This window comes from Hipposideros armiger, unplaced genomic scaffold (genome assembly GCF_001890085.2).
Source record: "Hipposideros armiger isolate ML-2016 unplaced genomic scaffold, ASM189008v1 scaffold_415, whole genome shotgun sequence".
Lineage (NCBI taxonomy): Eukaryota > Metazoa > Chordata > Mammalia > Chiroptera > Hipposideridae > Hipposideros > Hipposideros armiger.
Window position 1 is genome coordinate 799,536 of NW_017731765.1, and position 18,226 is coordinate 817,761.

At 36.6% G+C, this 18,226-nt stretch overlaps 1 protein-coding gene and 2 long non-coding RNA genes across 8 annotated transcripts in view; 2 read left to right on the forward strand and 1 right to left on the reverse strand.

Moving 5' to 3' along the window:
- ELF2 (E74 like ETS transcription factor 2) overlaps positions 1–18,226 on the reverse strand; it is a 92,444-nt gene that overhangs the window by 23,097 nt on the left and 51,121 nt on the right. The window lies entirely within an intron of this gene.
- On the forward strand, positions 78–11,243 carry LOC109394196 (uncharacterized). 2 transcript variants are annotated; one of them, XR_002126406.1, is made up of 6 exons: positions 114–311; positions 1,505–1,582; positions 3,046–3,229; positions 3,770–3,888; positions 7,949–8,061; positions 11,207–11,243. It is a non-coding gene; the product is annotated as an uncharacterized LOC109394196 (long non-coding RNA). The 2 variants fall into 2 exon arrangements; XR_002126405.1 differs by lacking the exon at positions 11,207–11,243 and having other exon boundaries at positions 78–311; positions 7,949–9,456.
- Positions 11,356–14,180, forward strand: LOC109394197 (uncharacterized). Its single transcript, XR_002126407.1, has 2 exons — positions 11,356–11,394; positions 14,028–14,180. It is a non-coding gene; the product is annotated as an uncharacterized LOC109394197 (long non-coding RNA).

Consider the following 18,226-nt stretch of genomic DNA (forward strand, 5'->3'; position numbering starts at 1 on the left):
GAAACCCCACCACCTAACGGCAGGGGCGGCGGCGGCGGCCGCCTCCACTAGCAACGCGATCCTTCCGCCCCGCGCCCAGACAGGAAGTCCCGGACGCCTGCCCCGAGAGCGGCCCGGCCCGCGGCGAGGGACACCTGAGGCTGGAAATCGCCCCGGGGCCGCGGCCAGGAGAAGGCCCCTCGGCAGGAAGAGGCACATTTCACGCTCTGCGGAAGAAAAGTCTTCAATTGTCCTCAGTCTGGAAAAGAGCCATTAATCAAATTTTCTTCCTGGGAGAGATCTAATACCTAGTCCCGCAGCTGTAAATAAAGGTGACTATTTAACTTGTTTGGGCCGTTTCAAAGCTTGTGAAACATGTAACCCGCTCACTTGAAAGAGCTGCACTTTAAAACAGGAATACCAACCCAAAAAGTCATACCCACAAAATATTCTAAAAGCTTTGCTTGGAAAGTAAGTCTCTTCTAACTACTTTCAGAGACTGACTGCGTCCTTTTGACTGTGTTAAAGGTACACTGAACAGGCATTTATAAGTAAACAACAAAACGTGCCAACCTCTGGGAGATTAGATTATCCTTCACCAACTTGCTAGTCATGAAATTCTCGTGTCTTTTCATTACTATTTGATTCAACTGGAAACAAATACACGTATTCGTTTATATGGCATCATCTACTTTTAAAAATCTTTTGGATAGAAACTAACCTTATTACAAATAAGGTACATATTAAAATACAATAAAAGAGGGAACTATATTGCCATTCAGTGACTATACATTTATCGACAATACAGGAAATCAATAAAATGACCCAGATGAGGCTTCATTAAAACAGAAAAATTGCTTCCTTGGTTTCAGGATTTCATAATATAAAAAATGTTTGAAACAAAATTTGCCCTAAAGTTGTTCTTACATAAAATTTATGTAAAACGGTGCCTTCTACACAGTAAGTGCTCAATAACTATTTGCTGGAAAAACACCAAAAATTTTAAAACACCAGTTAAAATTTAATTTTTGTGATCTAAATTGAACTATGCGGATAATTCAGGGGGGAAAAGTTATTTTCCAGTGGCATTATTAATGCAATATCATTTTACAAACATTGCCCAACGTGTCACTGCAACTTCAGAATAAATTTACATAGCCCATGACTATTTTCACTTCTTTTAAATACTCATTTATTCTCTTGGTCCTTTCCCCTAGCCCTACCACCATGATCCTCATCATCCCAGTAAAGAAACTATAGCTATTCCCAAAGTACAACTCCCCTTAAATAAGGATCTCTTTCTTGCATTAGGTAAACTTGCCACCTATTGGACAAAAGGAACTATATGACTAGATTAGCTTTTCTTTTTTATTTCTAGTCAATTTAAAACAAGGACCATCCATTGATTGGCAGAATCTTAAACTGAGACAGCTTCCAGATCAGGGATGATAAGGAACACTACAGGGCATTGCTGGCTTTGGGCAGATCACTGAAATCATAACATCTGAATTTTTACTCCTATCAGATTTTCACGTACTGTACTTAGAAGAGAGTATTTAGAAGGAAAGAAAGTAAGCCGAAGATTTCTCTCTGGAGGTGACAGGTAAACTTGGCTCAAGGAGGAGCACTCTCCTCAATGTAGGAGTCAGTGGAAGTCTGATATAAAACTTTTACCTTACTATTTGCTTCTTGAGATATATCTGAAGAAGTGAATAGAGTGTGTGTGTGTGTGTGTGTGTGTGTATGTGTGTATTTTACTCTGTACATCTTAATTATATGTATCCATGTCAGCCTTATATTTCACATTCCAAGAGAACAGAAGCCGTATCTATTCGTTATTATATATGTATATATAAATATATATTATATATATAATATAATATAAAGTATTATATATGTATATATAATACTTTAGGTATTATATATACATATATAATACATATGTAAGTGTGTACAGTAATAGAAATTAATGCAGAAAGACTGGAAAATATTCCTATATATTTAAAGCTCTTGTAAAAACACAATTTCCTGGACTTCAATAAAATTCTGCCACGCTATTATAAATGGAATTCTGCCTTGCTACTCTAGGCTTTCAAAAACCACCAATACTTTTTAGAGACCAATAATACTATACTGGAAATAGCAAGTAAGCATAGGATGCTGCTGAAAATATAAATTGGTACAAACCTTCAGAAAAGCAATATGGCATTATATATCAAAAGTGTAAAAAAGGTTCATATATCCAGAAAATTCATTTCCAGACCTAGCCTGAGGAAACAATCAACACATTCAATGGATTGTTCTATTAAAAACGTGTTTGAAGAATTTTTAACAGCATGGTAAAATATTAAAAATATAAATGTGGCAGGATTTAATTATATATGTATTTCTTCCACACAATATAACTCAAACCATGTAGTGTATGTGAATATACACACATTTGCATTTCTCGAGTCTTCAGGATTAAGCAGGTATTAATAAACAGAATAAAAAATTGAGTAAGAATAGGTAGGTTAACATGGTAGATACTATAGAGCAAATTCATATTCTGCTAATAACATTACAGAAAGGAATCCCCTATATCAAAGTTATTGCTGTGTCCTAGCAGGAAAAAAATAAGGTAAATAGTGGCTAACTCTTATTGATATAAAAGCCACTAATGCTAAATGCTTTACCTTCACTTTTTTCACTTATTCCTCTCTATGTTCCTATGAAATAGATATTACTATTGTGCTCATTTTATAGATAAGGCATCTAAGGTCAGATAATGGGAAGCAGGGCCAGGATGTGAACCCAAGCACCTCTGATTCCAGAGCCCTTACTCTCAAACACACCAACCACCAATGTAACAAGACCTGTTTACCTGTTGTGATGCATTTAGTACCTATTGATTTTCTTGTCGGAAAATTCTTTATATTCCTCCCTTCAAGAGGTGGAACCTAATTCCCCTCTCCCTTTGAGTGTGAGCTGGACTTAATGGCTCACTTCCAACAAATAGAATAAAGCTGAACTGATGGCCTGACTTCAGAAACTCTCTGATCTCTTCCTTTTGTATCTCTCTCTCAGAGGAAGACAACTGCCATGTCCTAAATACACTCAAGTAACTATGGAGAGGCCCATTAGGCAAGGAACAATGGCATCCTGCTAACAGTCTCATAACAGAGCTATCTAAGAGACAGAACCTCCAGCCCTTAATCAAGCCTTCAGATGACTGCAGCTTCCCGAAAGAACCTGAGCTAGAATCATGCAGGTAAGCCACTCCCCAATCTTTAACCTCAAAAACTGTACAATATAATAAATGTTTGTTGTTTTAACCTGCTAAATTTGGGGTAAGTTGTTAATCAGCAAAAGAATACAGAAGGAAGGAGCAGTTTAAAATCCTAATTTGATTTACACACATGTGAAATACACATTTCACAGCTTAGATAAAGAAAGAAAAGGGTCAAGTTTGTAAATGTCCTCTAGCTTTCAACTACTGCTTCAGAGTCCTGAGCAGGTCTTTCTCTTTCTTAATTCTTTCAAGTCTGAGCATCAACTCTTTCATCCTCCAACCTCTCCATTTTGAAAATAAGTCTTCATAATATAATCATTATCATTAAAGTCTAATATAACCAAAAATAATTAGATACCCTTGCTATTTGAATAATTTTTATGGTCCTGTAGTAACCAAGACAGAAAAAGTTCTTGGGAGATAAATATACATACAATTGTTTCCAATACCACATAGGACTTCAATGGTTTTATTTTTAGCTACTCCTGGTGATTTCATTCGTGTTTTCCCTTTCTCTAGAACACAGAATCATAAAATGTTATGGTTGGAAAGGAGCCTAGTGACAACATCACCTAGAGGTTTTCAAAAAATAAGGAACCTACACATCTTGATCTCCTTTCCTGACTACCATGAATGAGGTACAAAGTGTGATAAAAAAAATACAGTAAATGTTTAAATAAAAAATTTTTTTTTACAGTAAAAGACACATTGCCATTAATTTCCCTCACTTCAAACACACTTATCCCATGGTTCTTGCCACTTTCTGAAGCAGTTCTGGAAGTCCTCTTTCATGAGTATCTTTCCTCGCACTGTCCTGGCTGCCTTGATATTTGAATCGATTAAAAACATTTTCCTTTCATGGTCATTTTGACTTTGGGGAAGAACCAGAAGTCACACAGTGCCAGATCCAGTGAATAAGGTGGATGAGGACACACCATAATGTTTTTTGTTTGTTTGTTTGTTTGTTTGTTTGTTTTTAAAGATTTTTATTGGGGAATTGGGGGATGGGAACAGTGCTGGGGAATTGGGGGAAGGGGAACAGACAAGTTGCTGTCCTTTTGTTCTTCAGTTCTAGTTGTGGAGGACGTTGCTTCACTGGCCCAAGTTGGCACCATCATTGCGCCCTACCGGCTTCTGGACGGCCGCTCACTGCGGCTGCTGGCCGCTCACGCTGGCTGATGGCTACATACAGTAGCCCATGGCAACCCACTGCCACAGGGGCTGCAGCCTACGCCGTCGCCAGCGACTCACGGCAGCCCAGCTCCAGGTTGAGCTGTTGTTCAGCATCTTAGCTGTGGAGGGCAGTGTCACTGGCCCTCATATGTGGGATCCGAACCGGGGCCCTCTGGCGTCCCAAGCCAGTTCTTAACCATCGCGCCACTCGGCCGGCCCCATAATGTTTTTATTTGACAGAAATTGCCGTACCAGAAGCAATGTGTGACACGGAGCCTTTTTGTTGTGATCACAAAATACAGTGAATGCTGCTGCCACATGCCATCCAACGGAAAGGCAGAGACCTTCAATATGGAACAGCACGTTGAACCTCAGTAACAGTGTATGACAAGTTTCAGTTTGTTCAGTGCAGTCAGTCGGGTCAAAGTTTCGGATGAGAGAAGGTGTGTTTTAAAGTGTGCCCTAAATCATCCTCCATCATGACAATGCTCTGTGTCATATATCACTTCTGGTATATGGCAATTTCTATCAAATAAAAATATTACGGTGTGTCCTCATCCACCTTATCTGGCACTGTGAGACTTCTGGCTCTTATCCAAAGTCAAAATGATTCAGGACATCGAAGCAGCCAGGACAGTTCAACTAAAAACACTCACAAAAGAGTGCTTCCAGGGCTGGCCGAGTGGCTCAGTTGGTTAAGAGTTAGCTTAACAGCGCGAGCTCTGAGCAGCAGAGCCGCCAGTTCGATTCCCACATGGACCAGTGACGCTGCGTCCGAAATGAGCTGCCACTTAACTGCCAGCAGGTGGCAGGATGGCTCAGCTGGTGAGAGCACATGCTCCTAACAAGACTGCCTGTTTGATGGTAGGCTATGCCCGCCTGCAACTAAGACTGAACTCGGCACCTTGAGCTGAGCTGCCTTCTGGATGGCTCAGTGGATAGAGCGTGCGCTCTTAACAACAAGGCTGCTGGTTCGACTCCCACAAGGGATGGTGGCTACACCCACCTGCAACTAAGATTGAACACAGCACCTTGAGCTTAGAGGCCACAAGCTGCCAACGGACAGCCAGATGGTGACTGGCGCCCTCCACAACGAAGACTGAAGAACAACTTGGCTGGTCCTCTTCCCCAATTCACCAACACCGTTCCCCTCCCCCAATTCCCCAATTTAAAAAAAAAAAAAAAAGAGGACTTCCAGAACTGCTTCAGAAAGCGGCAAGAATAATGGAATAAGTGTGTTCAAAGTGAGGGGGAGTATTTTGAGGGGGCAATATGTCTTTTACTGAAATAAATTTTTTTATATTTAAACATTCACCATATTGTTTGATCACACATCACATATTACACTTTAAAAACCAAACAGAATTGTGTGCTCTATCAAGGCTTTAAAGTTCTTTAAAAAAACAAAAACAATTATAGGTAGGAATCAAAGGGAGGAGAGATTCTATCCATTAATGTTATCATTTCATAATTTGGGAGAAGGATGCCAATTTCCTATTTTGGTAATAACAGCTCTTAACATGGATTTAATGCCCTCATTTTATAGCTCAGGAAACTGAGGACCCAAAAGTTATAAATATTTTGACCAAAGTCACACAGTATGTATGATTTCAAGGTTGAAAATTCTACAAAACAATCTTTATCTGTAAAACTTAGAAGTTATAAAATGGATGAAAGTTAAATCCATTTTACTATTATATTTATGAACTGTAATTGGCAAAATGGTGTTTTGTTTTGTTTTAATTGAGTAATTGGGGGAGGGGAACAGTGTTGGGGAGGAGGAACAGCCAAGTTGTTGTTGTTCTTAGTTTTTCTTAGTCTTAGTTTTTTGGAGGATGCCAGTCACCATCTGGCTGCCCGTCGGCAGCTCATGGTCTCTAAGCTCAAGGTGCTGTGTTCAGTCTTAGTTGCAGGTGGGCGTAGCCACCTTCCCATGCGGGAGTCAAACCAGCAGCCTTGTTGTTAAGAGTGCATGCTTTATCCACTGAGCCATCTGGGCGGCAGCTCAGCTCAAGGTGCCGAGTTCAGTCTTAGTTGCAGGTGGGCATAGCCCACCATCGAACAGGCAATCTTGTTGTTATACCAGCTGAGCCATCCTGCCACCTGTTGGCAGCTCAGCAGCAGCTCAGCTCGGGCGCAGTGTCACTGGCCCATGTGGGAATCAAACTGGCGGCCCTGTTGCTCAGAGCTAGTGCTCTTAAGCTAACTCTTAACCAACTGAGCCACTAGACCAGCCCTGATGTTTTGCTTTTTTAATGTCAAAAGCTAAAGCAACGGTTAAGTGTCTTTCTGAGAAATGAAGGGGAAAACAAATTTGAGCAGTGAATGGTGGGAGAACAATAAGAGAAGGCCAGACAGTCTAAACTTTTCTAATACAACAGAACTAACAATGAAATTCAAAGCTGGGGTGTGGTGTGTTGGGAATGTTTAGGAGAAAAAAAGGATCAAGAAAACTAAGCTGTAAGAAAAATGTCCATCAAAGGACAACAAGCTGAAATCAAGCGATTTAGGACCATTAAGTAAAGCCTGGTTCACCAATATTGGAAGGTAGACAATACAAATAGGAATGCAGTCTATAGATTTATTTTACAAAGAGAAAAAATGAATTATCTCGTATGTTTTATACTACTGTTTAATTCTCTATTTATAATTTTTATACTACTGTTTTATTTAATGGTCAGATTTTATAAAATATTATTAAATATTAAAATGAAGATGTTTAAACACATAATCACATATTCATTTATTCAACAAATAATTATCCAGCTCTTACTTTGAGTAAGTTTCTGTTGTAGGCACCTATTACTACACCTGGTAGCACAAACAATGTGACAAAAAAAAAATTAAGCCTTTTCAATTCACACAGAAGCCCTACTAAGGGTGAATTTCTTAGACACAGTATGATACACAAAATTGCTTATATGTGAAGCTAGAGAATAGTGGGTATATGCTACATTTTGGACTACCACTCAGGAAAGTTAAAGTATATACATAAAAGCCTTTATAAGACATGGATTTTTAATAGGGGTCAGAAAAAGATAAAATTTTGTTAGCGAAATATACATTTTTCTGAGGAGGGCCATGACTATTTTAAGATTCTCAAATCGGTCCATGACTCCCCAAAGTTATTTTATCTAAGTTATCTTGCCATATGCATTTATGGACCATGAAAACCCTATGATGAGTAAGGATCCAGTATGTGCCGTTTTTGAGGCTGATAATTTGGCTTAGGTTCATATTTTCTGCATTTTATTTAAATTATCCCTGGGCCAGACTCTCCTTGAGCTTACTGATTCTTCACTTAATAGTTTATAATAGGCAAAACACTGCTTCCAATTCTTAGCAGCCACTCCTAGAGATGGTCATCCCAGGCAAGAAATCTGTGTTCCTAGTTTAGGAACTCAGCTCCTACAATTTTTAAGAGGGATTTAAAACATACATGAAATTTCTAAAAATAATATAACAAATAGCTATATTTCCACTACACGGAAACAACTGTTATCATGTTGCTATTTATGCTTGAAGGTTTGTTTCTTACCTAAGAAATAGCATACTACAGGTGAAGATAGCATCTTTGACTACTACCTCCGGTCCTCCATTCACCATTCTATCTCCCCCAAAGAAACCACTGACATGAGGTTTGTGTATAATCTTCCAGTCTATTTTTTATACTTTTATGTTTTTGTGTGTATATATATTTATGTGTGCGTGTGTGTGTGTTTGTCCCAAAATGATATATAGCATTATTTTGCATGCTGTAGGTACATAAATGACATTATTATATATGCCATTCTAAAATTTACTTTTTTCATTCAAGATGTACATTCTATCTATGTTGGTATAAGTAAATATAGCTATGCTTTTTAGATGCTACAGAGTATTCCAGTGCATGAATTTACCCCATTTTATTCATTGAATTATCTACTAGGAAAATAAAATTGCTTCCATTTTTCACTTTTGTAAACAATGCTGCTAAAAATTCTTATCTATATTTTCTTAAGCATGTATGCTAGAGTCTCTCCACAGTATGTACCTACAAATAGAAATTTTAGGTAACAGAATAAGTGCACTTTTGATTTTATATGTTACGCTCTCCAAAATAGCTGCATAAGTCTAAAATCCTACTAATGATATGTTAGAGTTCCCATTTTTCTCACATTCTTGTCAATAAAAGATAAAATCAGACTTTAAAGATTTTGCCATCTGTTATGTGACAAGAAAATTTTCACTGCTGTATTAATTTGCATATACTTAGTAAGTACTGAGGACATTTTTTCATATACTTATTAGCCATTAACATTTCCCCTATGACTTGTCTATTGATATCCTTTGTTACTTTTCGGTGATACCTTTTGCCTTACTGGACTATAAAATGTTAACAGATTCTAGGTAATAATTCAGATATGTGCCTCAAATATCTTCTGCCAGCCTGCTGTCTGACTTTTAATTTGGTTGGTCTATAGTATCTTCTATCCTACAAAAATTTTAAATTTTGATATAGTCAAATTAATATGAGTTTTCCATTACAGTATATGTTAAACTGTCCTTGAAATAAAAAGGAAATCGTAAAGTAATTAAGAAATATTTAGAAATGCATTACAATAAAAATACAACATGTCAAACTATGTGTGACACACCTAAAATAGTACTTAGAAGTCAGGAAATGAAAAAGTTTAAAAATAAACAAACACAGCACATTCAATTCTTAAAGGTGGAAAAATTAACAGAACAAACACAATGAAACAAGAAGGAAGGAAATAATGAAGAGCAGGAAAAATGAAATAAGAATCTATAATTTTAAAAAATAGAGGAGATTCGCAAAACCAAATGATAATTTTGAAAAGATGAAAAAAACAGATGGATATTTGCAAGAGTTATCAAGAAAAGGTGCAAATGTAATGCAGAACTAAAGGGGAGAAATAACTACAAATACAATAGATACAGAAATCAAGATTGAAAGCTGCGACAGGACTTGGAGCTGAACCTGCGTCAACCACAACTAAGACTGAAGGACAACAACTTGACTTGGAGCTGATGGGTCCTGGAAAAACACAATGTCCCCTTCCCCAATTCCCCAACACTGTTCCTTTCCCCAATTCTCCAATAAAAGCTTAAAAAAAAAATCCACAGCTAACTTTGTTTAAAAAAAAAAAAAGAAATGTAGTCCAAAACCTCTCCACAAAATAAAATCCCTTATGTGTCCCTGTAGGCAAAGTTTAGCAAATTTTAAAATTAATTCTTATAGAAACTGTTGCAGAAAGTAGAAGAGAATAATAAATGAAAGCAACCTGAGTTGTTTATGAGCCTAGTGTAATCTTCATTCCAAAACCAGATAAGGATAATATAAGAAAAGAAAATTATAGTCCTATTTAACTTATGAAAGGTCCTCAACTTAAAGCAAACCAAAGCAAAATGAGCAATATGTATTCTCAAACACAAGGAGAGTTCAATGTCCAAGAATCTGTCAATTAACTGACCACATTAATAAAGGAGAAAAATCATGACTTACCAAAGAATGCCAAGAAAGCATCTGACTGGACTCCATACTTACAGGTGTAATACCAAAACAAACAGAAAGGAATAGATGGGAATTCCTTAACTTGGCACATAGTATATACTAAAACCAACGACAAACACTGAACTTCAAGTTTAAACTTCAGATATACTCCCTTCAAGATGGGGAACAAAACAGGGATGCCAGTTAGTATCACATGATGTTCCTGTCCCACATCAAAAGAAAAGTAAAGGAAATATGATGACCAGAAAGAAGACAGGAGGAGGGCTGAGCTGTGCTAGCTGAGGTCTTCCTAGACCAGAAAGCTCCCTGCTGATCCACAGAAGACCACAGGAGAGTATGCCCAGCCTGTCTCAGTAAAACCATATAGCTAACCCATAGGCTCAGGAGAAACAATAACTGGTTCTTGTTTTAAGCCAATAAATTTTAGGGCGGTTTGTTCCACAGCAGTAGTTGAAACAAGAAAGGTGTGATGAGTATCCATTATTGGGCAAGCAGAAGTGTACAATGTTGTACATGTCTATCATGGAATATTGTGCAGCCGTTAGAAACAACAGATTAAATATATACAAAGCAAAATGCATGGATATTAAGAACTGTACTTACTAAGAAAAAGTATGAAACCAAGTGAGACACATAATACTTATGTATACACAAGTAAATTTTAAATATATACAACAGAATATACATCCCCAATACACTAAAACAAAATGCCCATTAATCAAATGAGATTTTATGATTATGAGGAAGATAGGATCATTGTATAAATAAAAATAAAGAGGAATAAATAAATCAACTGAAAAACTAAATAAAACAAGAGGATATGAAATAGGAATCTAAATTTTACTTTATATAAAAAGCCAACTATCTTAATACAATTTATTGAACAGTCCACCCCTTTCCACTGATTTATAAATCCACGTCTATTATATTCTAGGTATAAATAATAGGTCTGACAATCAAGTTTGCAAACGATATTGCTAACCTTTTTTTAATATCAGAGGATTATTCATTATGAATTTATATGAACTAGACAAACAGTTAACCAAGTTTACTATCTGGAAGTGCTGGAAAGGCTGCATAAAAAAGTTAGACAAAACGACCTGAACTTTTCGCCAACAATTCATTGCATCACGACAATGCACCAGCTCACACAGCATTGTCTGTGAGGGAGTTTTTAGCCAGTAAACAAGTTAACTGTATTGCAACACCCTCCCTACTCACGTGATCTGGCCCCCAATGACTTCTTTCTTTACCCAAAAATCAAGGAAATATTGAAAGGAAGACATTTTGATGACATTCAGGGCATCAAGGGTAATACGACGACAGCTCTGATGGCCATTCCCGAAAAAAGAGTTCCAAACTTGCTCTGAAGTGTGGACTAGGCACTGGTGTTGGTGCATAGCTTCCCAAGGGGAGTACTTCGAAGGTGACCGTAGTTATATTCAACAATGAGGTATGTAGCACTTTTTCTAGGATGAGTATGGGAACTTAATTGTCATATACTTACTCTGATCTGGGCTTTCTATTCCTACTAAACCATTTGTATGTGGGCCAATAACACATTTTAAAATTGTATGTAGCTTTAGAATCATTGTTTATGGATAGGAGGGCAAGTACCTCACACTTTGTTCTTTTGCAGAATTATCTAGACTATTTTTGAATCTTTAAGAGTTTGTCAAATTACACCAAAAACAAGCCCTCTTAGGATTTTGACCAGAATTGTACTGAATTTATAGAATTGTGGGTTAAAGAGGAAAGAAACCAAATGGTTTTGGTCTGTTAATGTTTTTTATTTCTTAAGTAAGCTATATATCTATTTATGCCCCTCAATAAAGTTAAATTCTTGTTTTCATAATGGTCTTGCATATTATTGTTAGATTTATTCCTAAATAACTAATTAAGTTTTTTACTATTATAAATGGGATTTTTTGGTTTCATTTTTTTATTATTGGTATTTTATACAGCAAACCTGATGAACCTTTGGGTTTTAAAATCTATATACTCTCTTAAATTTTGTTAATTAAACCATCTGCAAACTATTTTCTTTCTTTTTGATCTTTATGCCTTTTTTTTGTCTTATTTGCATTTGCTAGGAACACCAATAATAATGCTAATCAGTAATAATGAAAGCTGGCATTGTTTCCCCATTAATTATATTTGCTATAGATTTTTAATATATACCCCTTATCAAGTCCCAATCCAGATTAAGTCTTTATCCTCAGAAGATGGTGAATTTTAACAAATGCTTTTTGGATCTAATGAGATGATTATATTGGTTTTCTCCTTTAATCTATTCATGTGGTGAATTACATTAATAGAATTTCTAATATTTATTCTTCCTTGCCTTTCTAGTATGTATTTTGTCGTTATGATTTTGTAAATCAGTGCTTGATTTAGTATTTTTTATTTAGAATACTTGTAGCTATGATAATACACAAATTCAACAGGAAGTTTTCTTTTTTATACTGTATCAGTTTTAAGGTTAAGATAATACTAGCATCATAAAATGAGTTGGAAAGCTTTCCCTCTTTTAATATTTTCTATTAGAGTTTATATATGCTAGGGATTATGTAGCCCTTGAAATTTTAGTAATAGATCTAGATCTTGTTTGAATGAGGGAATGCACATGTGAAGTTAAAGAACTTAAATGGTTATTGATCTGTTTAGGTTTTCTATTCTTTGGGGGGGNGTGTGTGTGTGTGTGTGTGTGTGTGTGTGTGTGTGTGTGTGTGTGTGTACTTATATTTAATTGTCAACTCCATAGGTTTTCAAATTCCTTGGCAGTAGGTTGGTCACAGTATTCTCTTACGATTTTTAAATTCCATTATGTTGGACATATTTTTGTTCTTCATAGCACTCATTTTTCCTTGATCTGTCTTTACAGAGGGTTATCCATTTTTGTTAATTTTATGGTTTCATTAATGATGTATTCTGTTTTATTTTCTATTTCATTAATATTGACTTTTATTATCTTTATTATTTCCTTTCTTCTACTTAATCTGGATTTATTCTGTTAGTCCTTTATTAACATCTGGCATTGAACATATGGTCATTTTATCAATCTTCCTTATTTTTCAAAAACTGCATTTAGAGCTAAGAAATTTCCAGTGAGTTGTGCTCAAGTCACATCTCAAATCTTTATATTCAATGCTTTCATTGTTTTTAGCTGCAAATATTTTATAATTTTCTTTTCTTCCTTCATCCACTCATTAGTGAGTTTTTAGTTGCCAATATTATAAAGTATTTTGATTCCTTTCATTGTTGATTTCTACTTTTACTGCATTATGATGAAATAATATATTTTGAATGATATTGATGTTTCTGACATTGTTGAGATTCCTCTATGTCCTAGTACACAGTTAAAAGCTGACCTATAGATAACTGGGAAAGATTGTATTATACAAGGTTGTATTTTATTAGGTTAGGTACAATGTTCTATATAGCTTCAGTTTATGAAAGTTGTCAGTCCTGTGGTTCAGTTCTTTGATGCCATTTTTAATTTTGTGTGTGCTTGATTTTTCAGTTTTGACAGAGATGTGTTAAAGTCCCAATATTTTGTAGACATGTGCACTTCTTTCTGCAGTTCTGAAAGTTTTTATTTAAATGGTATTTCAAGGCTGTGTTGTTAGATGCATATAAGTTTAGGATGATTATATTTTCTGGATTGTTCATTTAGCAGTTTGAAGAGTCTATGTCAAATTGAAGATTTTCACTCTAAATTCGATTTTATTACACCAGCTCCTTTGGTTAGCATTTTTCTAATGAATTTATTTTCCATTCATTTTAATTTTGTTTTGTGCATCTGTTAAAAATAGTCCAGCCTCGTGTTAAGATCACAGGTGATTTTAATATAATTTCTGATGTTTTTTACTTATTTCTACTATCTTGATTTATGATTTATATTTCCATAGTTTTTTTGGGGGAAAAAAACTTTTGTTGCCTTTGTTAAATTGGTCAAGTTTAGTTTATTCCCTAACCTACCATCCAACTTAGTATTTTGGAAGCTATACCTTCTATTTCTATTATTTTAGTATGTTCTAGTTACTTAAAATAAATGTCCTTCTTTTCACTTCTCATCTTCTGCAGATCATGTTTCGCACAGCTCCTATGATGTTCAAGGGCCACCAAATCTGCTTCCACTCCATCTTTCTTGCCTCTCTCTCTCAACCATGTCCCATAAGCCTAATCCCTAAACAACATTGTTTGTCAGTCTCCAAATAAAATACAAAATTCTTGGCATTCTGTTCTGGTTCATGCTGTCTTCTTATTCACTCACTCATTCAACAAATACTTTATTGAAAACCTACTTGGTGTCTGGCCCGGAGCAATACCAGTGAACACAATGGATATGGTCTCTGGCTTTATGAAGCATGTTGGAAACATTAAACAAATAAACACAAATGTAAATAGAATAGAATAAAACTTCATGAATACATGAACTCAGGTAAGTTAACTGGTAACTAACTGACTCTCATCTTCCACTCTGTCCTCAAACAGCAGTCACTGTAGTACCCAAATACCACCAGGTGGCACCAAACCACAGCCCAGACCTTAGACTGATTTGGTTCCTGAGTTTGAACCCTGGAACCCATTGCCCTCACACACACACACTTCTTTCACATAGACAGACTCGGGTCATTTATTAAACTCACAATAATGCCATATTTTATGCGATTTGAATTTTTTTGAAATTACTTACTACCTTTATCATGGGCGTTTACTGTATCATAAGTTATAGGTGCTAACCAAAAAAACAGAACAGTCCTAACTGAGATGGAAGAGTATCAGTTAAAGCCTGCACGTCCCTCTCTTTCTCTCCACCCCCTCCTTCTCTCTGAGAAAGTGGCACTCAAACTGAGCTCTAAAGGTTGACCAGGAATTAGAAGCTGAAAAATGAAAAGCATTATGTTCCAGAAAGAAAACAGCATATTTGAGTGCCCTGTGAAGTATGGATTAATGGAAAAGGTGAAAAGGTAACAGCTGTATGTTGGGAGGGCGGGCAGGAGGGCGGCAGCGGGAATGATATAATTCATCAGAGTATATAATACTTAAGAGCTTGGCTTGGGCTCTGGAGCCCTACTTACTATCTGAGTTTAAATCCTTGCTTCACCACTTAAACAGCCTTGGGAAGATGATTCAGCCTAGGGTTGTTGAGAGTATTAAATATGTTAATATGGAAAACCCTACAAAATATTCCTGACAATATGGTAAAGAAATTTTAAATGTTAGGGTTTTGGTTTTTTGTTTTTTGTTTTTCAAGCTGAGCCATCCTGCCACCTGTTGGAGGGTTTTGTTTTTGTTGCTATTATTATTGTTGTTTCTAGATAGATGAGAAGACCCAAATTATTTAGTGTCTTGAAGGCCATGTTAAAAATCCTGGGCCGGCCGAGTGGCGCATTGGTTAAGAGCTGGCTTGGAATGCCAGAGGGCCCTGGTTCGGATCCCACATAGGAGGGCCAGTGACACTGCCCTCCACAGCTAAGATGCTGAACAACAGCTCAACCTGGAGCTGGGCTGCCATGAGTCGCCAGCGACGGCGTAGGCTGCAGCCCCTGTGGCAGTGGGTTGCCATGGGCTACCACCGTATGTAGCCAGCAGCCGGCGTGAGCGGCCAGCAGCCGCAGTGAGCAGCCGGCCAGAAGCCGGCGACTGATCTGCCTCGCCCGGGAAGAGCGCAATGATGGTGCCAACTTGGGCCAGTGAAGCAACGTCCTCCACAACTAGACTGAAGAACAAAAGGACAGCAACTTGTCTGTTCCCCTTCCCCTAATTCCCCAGTGCTGTTCCCATACCCCCAATTTCCCAATAAAAAAAAAAAAATAAAGAAAAAAAATTAAAACATTTAATTGTTTTGTCCTTTTAAGTAGTATATGTATTTTGGCTGATTTACAAAGTGAAAAGAAATCAAACATCCAGTTTTGACCAAACACTGACCTTAAACTTGGAGAAGGTGGAAACCTGGTACTCTATCTTAATAATGTCTAATGGGAAGAGAGGAAACAGGTAACATTTTTTCTTCCTTTGATAATATTCAATGAAGAAAATTACAGAAATGTAAAAAAAGTTAGTCCTATCTCACCTCCTAATCCCACTCCCAAACTGTAACTAACCACTGCAAACAGCGTGAGTTCTTAGCACTGTCCCTGACTTTTTGTGAATGGGAAAAAGAAGTGGCTCGTGTTTTTGATGTTACTGTTTCCACACATAAAAAAATAAAAATGGTGATATTTAGGGATGCTTAATTCTATTTAACTTGCTCCTCTGCCCTTAACCCAGAGGCCTTAACTATCGACTATGCCCTATGATGAAATTTAAATATGACCCACCACTGTAGCACTAGTGCAATCTGGAACCTTTATTTAGATTATTAGCTACTATACTTGGCAATTCTTTGTCTTTCCTCACCTTTCTCCAACCCTACCTAACTCCATACTATTATTTCCTTGAATGCTTGTTTTTTTTCAACTTAGTTGGTAAGCTTCTTTGAGGCCAGGCACTGCATCTCACTCAACTTTGAATCACTTACTTCCTAGGAGCTATGATAGTACTTTGTATGTAATAAGTACTTTGCACATTATAAATATTAAGTTTATCAGTCTCAACTGTACTGACTGTCATATGGAGGAAAAGGAGGGAGAATTTATCTGCTGCTACAAATGCTTAAAAAATAAATGATTCATGGGTTTATTACTTTAGTGTAATTGTAAATATTAACTCTCAGTACAATTTCAGGAGTTAACTGATGAAACCTGATTTGTGACAAAGCAGTTTTACAGTATGGAGAGCTTATACGCTTTCTCCGCTAAATTGAAGCACCATAAATGCAGAGACATTGCCTGCCTCGTCTAGCCCCATCCCTTAAATAGAGCCTGGCATATAGTAGATGCTCAATGAATGTTTGCTGATGAATTAATAGTGGTAATGCATTATATCATCTCATATAAACCTGAAAGTTTTAGTATCTTTTCACCCCCAATATCAATCTTTAGTTTATAGGCATGATACAACATAGTAAGAAACCACAGTATTGAGTTTTCACAATGGCAGCAGCTCTCTTTTTGTGCTATCATTCCCAACAGTAGGTAATGGTTCTCAAAGGATGATCCCTGGGCCAACAGCATCACCTCAGCTGAGGACTTGTTAAAAGTACCAATTCCTGAGTTTCACTGAATCAAAAACTCTGCAGGCAGGGCCCAGCAATTTGTATTTTAACATGATTCTGATCTAGGCTCAAGTTTGAGGGCCACTGCCACAGAAATTTCTGTCATGGAAATAGAAGGGATCTCAAACCAACAAAGAGGTCATAAAATATTACATAAGCCTTTAAAGAAATATACTAAATGTTCAACGTAAGAATGTTTTAGAATTTAAATTAAGTCAATTAAGGGACAAGAAAAACTACAACTACCTAGTTGGGAGGCTTTTTTTTCCTTAGCAGGGAGGGATCCTAAAACTGTATTCAATAAATGACATTTAAAGTGGCTTTCAGATCCCTACTATGAGTTCATGTTTGGGAAAAGAAAACAGAAGTAGGGCAGAAGATGGAGGAGGAAAGGATGACGAAAAGGTGGATGACAGCTAAAATAATACAATGAGACCTGGGAAAATTGCTTTTTAGGTTCTAACTGAAATTTAACACTTTAATTTTATTTTTGTTTTTGTTTTGTTTTTTGTTTCTTTTTGGTGCTCCAAGTGAGGAGCACTTTAATTTTAAATAAAGGTCCAAACCATAGTAGGTTTGGCAGTATCTGTGGGCTTTGACCAAAACAAATCAAATATTTTCATATCATATTATAGTTTACAGATATCTCAAAATATAATTTATAGTGGTCACTACTTTGAAATTACAGCAGTCTGTTAGATCTCAGCTAGATCTCATTATTTAATGCATTATTAACGAAGCATATGCCTTAATATATCACAACTAAAAATAGTCCGAAAGCTGCTTTTCAATACATTTGGTTCCTTGGTAATACCAGGTATTTTATATATTTTAAAAAAGTGATCTGGGAGAAGGTCCACAGGTTTCACCATATGGCCAAGAGGTCCATGACACAAAAAGATTTTTTAAAACCACACAAAAATTAACAGTTAATACCTGGGTTAAAAGCATTCATGGGGGGCCGGCCGAGAGGCACGTTGGTTAAGAACTGGGTGGGGTGTCAGGTGGTCACATGTCTTGCTAGGGAGACCACATCATGGATGGGGAAGAGGCTTGATCACTGCACTGTACACCTGAAGCTGATGTTGTATAATATTGTAAGTCAACTATAAGTGAATATATA